This window comes from Azolla caroliniana, unplaced genomic scaffold (genome assembly GCF_043228905.1).
Source record: "Azolla caroliniana isolate FFs.n. ecotype wild unplaced genomic scaffold, voAzoCaro1.0.p SCAF_13, whole genome shotgun sequence".
NCBI lineage: Eukaryota > Viridiplantae > Streptophyta > Polypodiopsida > Salviniales > Salviniaceae > Azolla > Azolla caroliniana.
The window spans coordinates 2,453,811-2,464,463 of NW_028230448.1; the positions used below are offsets into that span (position 1 = coordinate 2,453,811).

The following is a 10,653-nucleotide window of genomic DNA, read 5'->3' on the forward strand; positions in this document are numbered from 1 at the left end:
TTGGCGATGGGAGAGTATCCCGACTTGGTATAGGGATGGATAATAGGGTGGCTACAACCAAACAACAACAAATGTGGTCCCCACGATCGGCTAAGGTGGTTTCGATGCAATGAGAGGACCAAAGTTTGTTTAAATGTTGAGATGATTATATAACGTATATCCCACATGGTGAGGCATGTTAGGGTGCAGCCTATAAGAAGCAAATCGGTTCTTCAAGAGAACTCATACCTTTCTCGGCCTTTTGGCTAAGATCAAGTGTAGTATCTGTTCTTATCAGTTTAATATCTGATACGCGGCCTATTAGGCCGCACGATATTAACCTAATTTCTTTCATGGGGGCAGCTCTCGCTCAAGGCAGCTTGCTGCATTTGGGAGTTGCGTGCGTCGCCTCAACCTTGCACTGATGTTGAGGTCACATAGGCGCGCCCTCATTCTATAATGATAATAAAAATGAGGGTTGAGGTCACATAGGCGCGCCCTCATTCTACAATGATAATAAAAATGAAGGAAGATGTTACATAGGCGCGTCCCGCTTCTAATGATAATCTAAAGGACGATGTCACGTGGATGAGCGTTCTAGATAAATGCATCTATCTTTTCCCACATTTCTTTAGGTACTAGAACGGAAGGCTTTCAACGCATGGTGAACGTCCATGAATCGAGCAGAGAGACGAGCCAAACCGATGCCCGAGCTATAAAGAAGAACTATTGGAATGGGAGAGAAGATAAATGGAGGATGCGGCGGGCGTTCGCCTATGGTCGTTAGGCGTACGTATGTGGTCTCTCATGGTCCAAGGCAGAGAAGTGAACTAGATTTTACATCGACGCATGTGCAGCTCGTCGCGTGTATCCACTCAGAATTCTCTTCACTCTTACCATGGATACGCCATGTGCCACCTCCGACCTATGACACGTGTATATCCTATACGTGTATATCCCCGCTCGATGGTTCTTTATACTCCTCTCGTTTCTTAGGGTACTGGAAATCGGTGTTGTGTTGGTGTCCGAAACCATATTGTGCTTCCGCCAAATCATTTTGCATAATATGCATGGCCGAGGGAAGCCACCAAAAAATAAGATGCTTCCGCCAAGCAAAATGCCGAGGGACTCTTAGCGCAACCGACGCTTCCGCCAAACATGGCCAACTTGACGATCAAGCATAAGCGCATGATTTGAGACGAATCTGCCATGCGCGACCAATGCTTCCGCCAAAAGTGGACAACGTGATATCACTGGATTGAGATGGGGGCCACGCGAACGCGAGCCCCTGCTGTCACAAATTATGACGTGCACTCTCCCGCTTGGGGAGATGCTAGGGCAAGCAGTCCCTCCGGTGGTGCAATGGAGGCACCGGCCCTAAGCCATCGGCCTTCTTGATCACCGATTGACCCCGCCCAGGTAAGTATGTTTTGGCTTAGCGCAACGCTCTCGTTTTATAGCCCCCTTGCTCTCCATCCTCTCTATGTGGGACGTTCTTATCTTGCGTCTGTGTATTCACCATGACACACACGCACAGCCGTCATCGCGCCACCATCCTCTCACGTCAATCTACCCACTCACTATTGGTGGTTCACTTTAACCTCGTCCATGTTTAGCCCCTTCACGTTTCCGTTCATATCTATAGATCACACGTCACACGCTCCAACCTCGCCTACCTTCTCCTTCTTGTAATTAATTTAAGTACAACGGCTAGAGAGAAACCATGCGCGTCGTGACGTAGAACCGTGCGTCAATGGCCATGTGTTGCCGAAGCTGTAGAATAACAAACGAGGGAAACACCGATGCGATGTCCATGTACAACCAACACGCTCACACAATCCTTGAGCACTGGCCGAGACGTGAATCCACGCGTGCGTCGCTTGTGCAATCCCCGTCGATAGCTGAAGAACGTGAGGAGGATGAGGCGCATGTCTCACATCAGTCAATTTTGAGAATCACTTCCCGTCTCCCAAGCGCACAAATTGCGCGGATATGAGGAGGAGATACAACGCTTTCTAAAAGTTCGGAACGTCGGGAGCAAGAACTTCAAGTCGTGCGTTGCAAGCCCGGAGGAAACATAAGACGAAGCACGGAAATAGCAACAACGCAACCCTTGAGCTACATCAAGGTTGTTCTTCTAAATCATGTGCTTTATCGTCTTCTACATTATTTCTTCTCCCTTGCGTGTACATGTTGAAGTCATTATTTTAACGTATAGATCGTTAGATCATGTTGCCTTGGTCATACTTTATGCGTATAAATCGTATGCGTGTTAAATGTATTGCTTGTGAGGTTTACACCTACATTACGCATTACATTATCTAATCCGTTATTCGAAATCCATATAGTACATGTTTGATAGGAGATGTTGTCTCATACCTGTATCAGGTCAATGCCTCAAACCTCATGTTTCATATACCCCTCCGGTCGCCGAGTGTCCGTAGAGCCCAAAGGCGTTTATTACGCGTCTCGATTACATCGTCATTGGATTGCGTCTTTGTTTAAGATCCGTTTATGTATGCATATGGATGGGATCACGCGTATGCCTATGCGATGTTATACATGTCCTAGACATGTAGTGTGCATGTTCAGAATTTGTTATACGATATCGGTATCATATGCATGATGGTGTGTGTTTCGGGGTTTAGGGTCGCGGTGCCCATCCTCGCATTTCTGTGGGGAAGGTGCGGTGACCATCCTTATTTAACGAAATTAGTGCTACTACCCTCGGTCGCCCCGATTGTGCCATATGTAAAAATTGCGCAAAGCATGGCCACGGTCGGTGTATGTTGCCTTGGATCATGGTGCCTTGCCCATTCCCCGCCCATTTAAGGGGAATTAGAGTTAGACCCACTTCTCATTGGGTCGCCCTTAGGAATCCCGCATCGAGTCTCCCGCGTTCGTTACTTGATTAGGGGGGCGTCACGAGTGATTTTGAACGGAAATCCGATGCAGTGCATCGGATTTCCATTGAAAATCCTGTTGAAAATGATCTGTTTTCAACGGGAATCCGATTCACGTTGAAAACACATCATTTTAAATGGAGAAAATCACAATTTGTTTATTTTTAACACTTTTTTAGAGAAAAATATAAACAAATAAGAAAATTTGTAAACAAACAAGAAAAAGTGGACTTTCAATGGAAATCCGATGCACTGCATCGGATTTCCGTTGAAAATCCATTTTTTTCAATTCCTATATATTTATTTATGATAAAAACAAAAACAATTCAAAACAAATTCAAAATATCTGAAAAATTGGAAACAAATAAGAAAAAATGGATTTTCAATAGAAATCCGATGTAGTGCATCGGATTTCTGTTGAAAACCCATTTTTTGCAATTTTTATTTATTTATTTATGGGAAAAAATGAAAAACAATTTAAAAAATACAGAAAAATATTTTAAAATATGAAAATTTGGTAACAAATAGCAAAAAGTGGACTTTCAATAGAAATCCGATGCAATGCATCGAATTTCCTTTGAAAATTCATTTTTTCAATTTCTATATAGTTATTTATGAGAAAATAGACAAAAAAAATACCAAAAAAATTCTAAAAACTATGAGAATTTTGAAAAAAATAAGAAAAAGTGGATTTTCTATGGAAATCCGATGCAGTGCATCGGATTTCCATTGAAAATCTATTTTTTCAATATTTATTTATTTTTTATAGAAAAAATTCAAAAAAAAAAGCAAATTTGGAAAAAAATACGTAAAAATGGACTTTCAAACCAAAATCCGATGCAGTGCATCGGATTTCCGTTGAAAATCCATTTTTTCAATTTTTATTTATTTTTTTATGGGAAAAATAAAAACAAATTCAAAAACAATTCAAAAAATAAGAAAATTTTCAAAAAAATAAGAGAAATTTGATTTTCAATTGAATCCGATGCACGTAATTGGATTTCCATTGAAATCTAATTTTTCAATTTTTATTTATTTATTTACAAGTAAAATAAAAAATGTTTATTTATTTATTTATGGGAAAATGTTTTATTTTTTCAATTTGTATTTATTTATGTATTTTCGGGAAATCCATGCAATGTATCATATTTTAGTCTATGTAGCTAGAATTCAATGCAATGCATTAAAATGCAAGAGTATTTTTTTAATGGAAATTTTTAAAAAAATTCCAAGACTTACAAGAATCTGATGCATTATATCCAATTCTAGATGTATAGAGTAAAATTCGACATGTTGCGTCAAATCTAGATGGAATGAATCGGATTTCTGTACGACATCAAAGGCTTACTATGAGAATCTAAGAAAAATGGAAAACATCTTTAAGACATTTTTTAGATTCTAATGATTTTGGTAGAAAGCTTCTCTCACATAATCTAATCTTGTAAATGGAAAGTACATAATGAAATATCATAACCAAAAAGTGAGGAGGAGAGATGCATCAAGCACATCTACTCTTACATTGGATAATGTTTATATATTTGTGTATGACTTATCTTTGACCAAAACAAGTTATCTGTGACAGACCACAATGAAGATACTAAAAGAGGATCTGTAATGTGGCTTCAGACACAACACAAAGACAAACAAGAAGCATGACTCATAAACTCGATGAGGTTGGATTGCAATTGGATCAACACAATGCATTAGTTGCCATTGATGATGAGGATGAGACCTCATAAACTCGTACTAGTTCATCTAATGGGTATGAAGATGATGACATAAACTTGAAAAATGATTGTCCTGATACGTTAACTATAAATATTGTATTGCACATCAAGATTTGGATTCAGAATTTCTATAAATATTGGGGTTAGTCATTTTGGACATTCATTTGTAAGTTTGGCATGTCCATTATTTAGGCATTTTTTTGAACACCTAAATTTCCGTACATGTTAAAAATCAATATATTTTTGGGTCATTTTTAAAATTCCTTTACGCATGTGGCACCCCTTTTTGTGAATCACCCTAATTTGTGTCATTTTTTGATGGACAGTTCTCAAAATGCGACATATTACCTGTTTCAAATGTCCCGGTGTTCTTAGTCGGTGATCACGGCTGTGTTCAGATGGGGAATGAAGGAACATGCCGAATTGTCGGCATAGGAGACGTGTGGCTGACAACACCAACCGGATGCAAGTTGCAGTTGAAGGATGTCCGACACGTTCCGGAGGTTCGTCTGAACCTGGTATCAGCCGGTCGGCTAGATGATGAAGGCTACACGGGTAGCATCCGGAACGGTGTCATGAAGTTCAGCAAAGGGAGCCTGATTGTGGCTCGGGCCCGGAAGGTCAACACATTGTACCTGATGAATGCCCGGTTATGTCCAGAAGAAGTGAACGTGGCATCCGACATTGCCGGTGAGTTGTGGCACAAGAGACTGTGTCATATGAGCGAGAAGGCGATGAAGAGGCTTCCAGACGACAACCTCATTCCAGTGAAGAACATGCACTTGGAGAAGTGCACTGATTGTCTGGCCGGTAAGCAAAACCGAACCTCCTTCCGACCAAGGCCACCGATGAGACGTAATGCACCACTGGAGTTGGTGCATACGGGTGTGTGTCAAGTAGACATGAAGTCACATGCCGGAGCGCAGTACTTCGTGACGTTCATAGATGACCACAGCCGGAAGTTGTGGGCCACACCGTTGAAGACGAAGGATCAGGTGCTATCCATCTTCAAAAAGCTCCACGCGAGAGTGGAAAGAGAAACCGGCCGGAAGTTGAAGGCGGTTCGAGCAGATAACGGAGGAGAATATTGGGGGCAGTTCGAGGAGTACTACCGCTCAAAGGGAATCTGGCTCGAATTCACCGTGCCGAAGACGCCGGAACTAAACGGACTGGTTGAGAGGATGAACCGGACCATAATGGAGAGGGTTCAGAGTATGCTAGCGCATGCAAAACTACCCAAGAAGTTTTGGGCTGAGGCATTGTCGACAACGACATATGTGATAAATAGATCACCCTCAGTGCCCTTGGATGGAGACACGCCACAGAGAGTATGGACCGGTAAGGAAGTATCCTACCGGCGTCTGAAGGTGTTCGGGTGCCTCGCGTACGTGCATGTAGCTAAGGACCGGAGAGGAAAGTTAGATCCAAAGACCCAGCCATGCATATTCCTCGGTTACGGTGACGATGAGTTCGGTTACCGAGTGTGGGACCTGGTCGACAGGAAGGTATTCCGGAGTCGAGATATTATCTTCATGGAGGACAAGACGCTCGCCGACTGGGAGTCGGAGAAGAAGATAATGAACTCTGAGTCGATCGGTAAGGATCGACTCTACGATGAGCAGACCCAACCGGCAAGAGACCGGTTAGTACTCGAGGGACCAACCGATTACAATGAGGATACCGAACAGGTTTAAGAAGAAGTAGAGGAAGCTGAAACCGGTACTGGCCAAGACCCCAAATCGGATTCAGATGAAGAGCAAATGGAGGAGCCGGTAACCGAAGCCCGAAGACGGAGATATCCTCTTAGAGAGAGAAGGGCGCCCCAGAGATTTCCGGATGCAGAGCATGTTCTGCTGACCGATGAGGGGGAGCCGGCAAGCTTCGAAGAAGCGAAGGATGACACCCACATCCGCAAATGGTTAAGTGCCATGCAGGATGAGATGGATTCCCTGCATGAGAACCATACGTACGAATTCGTGGAGTTGCCGAAAGGAAAGCGGGCACTCCGAAACAAGTGGGTGTACAAGTTGAAACCGGGAGATGCCGACAACCCCCCAAGATACAAAGCCAGGATCGTGGTGAAGGGGTTCCAGCAGAAAAAGGGTGTGGACTTTGATGAGATATTTGCCCCGGTAGTAAAGATGACCTCCATCCGGACGGTGCTGAGTATAGCGGCAAGCATGGACCTTGAGGTAGAAAGCCTGGATGTGAAGACGACATTCCTTCACGGCGACCTCGAAGAGGAGATCTACATGTAGCAACCGAAGGGATTTGTGGAGAAAGGGAAGGAGCACCTGGTATGCCGGTTGAAGAAGAGCCTCTATGGGTTGAAGCAGACCCCCCGGCAATGGTACTGGAAGTTCGACTCCTTCATGACTGATCAAGGGTACCACAAGACACAGGACGATCACTGCGTGTTTGTGAAGAAGTTCGAAGGAGGCGACTTCCTGATACTCCTTCTGTACGTGGACGACATGTTGATCACCGGAGGGGACTAAGCCAAAATACGAATGCTAAAGAAGGCTCTCAACCGGACCTTCTCAATGAAAGACTTGGGTTCGGCAAGACAGATGTTGGGGATGTATATTATCCGGAACCGATCAGTGAAGCAATTATGGCTGTCACAAGAGAAGTACGTGAAAAAGGTGCTTCAGCGGTTCAACATGTCAGATGCGAAACCGATCGGATCGACACTTCCGGCAAACTACAGGTTATCCGGTAAGCATAGCCCGAAGACGAAAGCAGAGAAGGCGGATATGATGAAGATTCCATATGCCTCTGCCGTCGGGAGCTTAATGTACGCAATGGTGTGTACCCGACCAGATATAGGATACGCAGTCGGAGTGCTGAGCCGGTTCATGAGCAATCCCGGCAAGGAGCACTGGAACGCGGTCAAATGGATACTCCGGTATTTGAAGGGCACTTCAAATATGTGTCTCCGATTCGGCTCCGGAAAACCTCAACTTGACGGTTTCACCGATTCGGACATGTCGGCTCATGTGGATACCACCGGTCTACATCCGGGTATGTAATGATAGCTATTTCGTGGCAGTCGAGGCTGCACAAGACAGTTGCGTTGTCAACCACAGAGGCAGAGTACATGGCGGCTGTGGAAGCCGGCAAGGAAATGTTATGGATGAAGGACTTCATCGGAGAGCTCGGTATCCGGCAAGACGGATACCGGCTCTATTGAAACAGTCAAAGTGCCATCCACCTTGCTAAGAATGCGGCCTACCATTCCCGGACGAAGCATATCCAGCGAAGGTATCACTGGATCCGGGAAAGAGTAGATGACCAGGAGTTCGCACTGACAAAGATCCACACGGCCGAGAACGGGTCAGATATGTTGACCAAAGTGCTGATACCCGACAAGCTAGATGCATGCCGGAAGAGGATCGGACTAGTAAGACACCCCATGCCGGAGTGAAGGGAGAGTTTGTTGGGAGACAGGTCCCTCCGGAACGGAAGAGAGAAGAACAGTGCTGATGAACATATCCTACTACGGATAGATAATCTGACTACTACGGATAGATAATCTTGTGTACACTGTTATGCGCTATAATCTTGTGCAAAACAAGAATGACAACAACAACTAAAAGTTTGCCCTAAGTCATATTTATACTAATATGACTTTTCGGCTATTTACAAATATAGCCACAATGGACTCTCGGAAAATATATTTATGAATATGTCTCTTCATCTGGTAAGCACTCCTCCCTGGGTCTGCACCATCCGGCTCTCCGAAGCCGGGTACTCCTCATCCGGTTCTCACCGTGTCTGCACCATCCGTAGTAGGACTACTACGGATAGATAATCTAACTGGGGAATTGGAATTAAGTTTCTCACTAGTACTTACTTGATTTACATATCCTTTTGGCCTATGCGGGCAGGTGATTGCTATGTGTCCTGGACCACCACAATAGAAACATAGATGGTTTGCTCGACATCGTTGCTTCTTAGTTTTAGATGAACGCCATCTTGTATCCATTCTCATTCTAATTTAATACATTCATTCTTCTCTTATCATTTCATTCCTCTCTTTTCGTGATCTCTTTATATCGTTCTTCAATAGCTCTATCCTCTGTCTTGGTTCTGACACATAGAGCCTTTCCAAGAAGCCAACAATTTAGAGCCATTTCAATAAATTGCTCCTCCTTCACTATACAATCTCATTGTATTCAAACATTGGTGATGACAAAATTTCCTAAACCAACTCCAAGTTTCTTTGAAATCATTATCAGAAATATTCATTTCTGCAACCAAACATCGAGCCTTGTTTGAAGACTGTAATACTTGATGGAGGCAATGCAATTAACAATCCATGAGATGACTAAATTCAAGCATAAAAACATTCCTCAAGTACAGGAACATGAAATATTAAAGGTTTTTGCCTTTGTGAAATTTAAAAGCAAGGAAGGACCTACCGTTGTTGATATTATTAAAAAACCTTCAAGCATAATGAGGTGAATAAACCTCAACAAAATTGGCCAAATTGGGGCGTTGCGAGAATCAAACTCGCGGCCTCTCGCACCCAAAGCGAGAATCATACCACTAGACCAAACACCCATTGATGATAATGTGATAATGATTTTGTTTAATATTTATGTCTTTATACATCACTTTACTCTAAACTCCTTTCTACGTATTAATTTCAAAAGAGCCCCTTTTCTACGTTCTACATTTATTGCATACATTGATAGAGATTTATATAAATCCTATTTTACATTACAGCTTGATGAACAACCAATAATACATCTAGGCTATGTAAGATTTAGTTTTGGCTGACTAAGGACCTTACGGTTTGGTAAGGTTAAGTTTTACACATTTTAAGACATACTAGAACCTTGCTAATGATTAGACAATGTAAGAAATAGTGAGTATTTCCTTCCGATTGAAATTTGCAGGAAAAGAATTTATTTGTCATTGCGTATTTAGGATTGATACACAAGATAAACCCAATCACTACTCTCCAAATAAAGATATTTGCTTGAAATTCTAGAACTTACACTATAGGATATTCCCCCACCCATGGTGAGTTTTGATTACATGCCAAATTTCATTCAACCTTGAAGTGATCCCATGGAGTAACAATGCCAAATAAATATTAGCGGTTACTTGAAATTTTGAGCTCTTCCTTGTAAACACCAATCTAAGCACTATTGCTCTTCTATCCACATATTTAAGTGGCCCTACCTTAATGATAGAGTTTGCAACTTCAATCAATTAAACGTACATGTTGGTGTAATGCACAATAAACATATTGCATCATGTAACTAGGAGTTACGTTTCACTTTACGAGATGGGAATACCCACTTGGATAAAGAAAGGACTTCTTGCCAATACCTTATCAATGATTAAGGGTATGTAGAGCAGGGAACTTTACGGGGATTAGTTCTATTGAGTATTGACCTTTACACCACCCCTTAATTATAATACTCAATCAAATGTTGTAGAAGAATACACAAGAATTCTGATTGCAAACACATGTCTTGCTACAACGAAAATTGATAAACCATCAACCTCGCTTGCTTGGTGATTAGTTTTCTCTCTACACCATCTTATTATCCTTTGATCACCTTGGATTGAATCACACAACCCGATGATAGATGGCAAATGTAGTCCATTATGCTCTCATCAACATGTTGTCAGTTTGTAACTAATTCCTCTCATCTAGGAGTCGATGCCCTTCCTTATATAGGCCTAGTATGAGAAACTTCAATGTCTACTCCAGTGTTCATTCTTGCTCCAACCACAACTTTTACTCCAAGAGTTGGCTCTGTCCCGCTTCGGTTACAACATCCAATTTGTTAGCTAACTCTATCTTTCATCACACTAGTTCGGCCATGAATTTTATTACTCTAGTGACGAAGGGTGCATATGTGTCTATCCTTGATTCCATGAGGGTCGATGTGTACACGTGGTATTGACCACTCCCTATAATCATCCTACTTTTATTACGAGTGTAGTTACCTCATACTGAGTTGTTGTGGGTTAATTCACATTAGAAAGAGGGAGAGGATTGAAGACATTCAACTCTACGACTC

General features: G+C 42.5%; 3 non-coding genes across 3 annotated transcripts; 1 reads left to right on the forward strand and 2 right to left on the reverse strand.

Moving 5' to 3' along the window:
- Positions 1 to 224: 224 nt before the first annotated feature.
- Positions 225 to 431, forward strand: LOC147855955 (U2 spliceosomal RNA). The gene has a single exon (XR_015530753.1). It is a non-coding gene; the product is annotated as a U2 spliceosomal RNA (small nuclear RNA).
- Positions 432 to 1,242: 811 nt separating this feature from the next.
- On the reverse strand, positions 1,243 to 1,406 carry LOC147855956 (U1 spliceosomal RNA). The gene has a single exon (XR_015530751.1). It is a non-coding gene; the product is annotated as a U1 spliceosomal RNA (small nuclear RNA).
- A 7,697-nt stretch (positions 1,407 to 9,103) lies between these two features.
- On the reverse strand, positions 9,104 to 9,175 carry TRNAP-UGG (transfer RNA proline (anticodon UGG)). The gene has a single exon. It is a non-coding gene; the product is annotated as a tRNA-Pro (tRNA).
- Between the last annotated feature and the right edge of the window lie 1,478 nt (positions 9,176 to 10,653).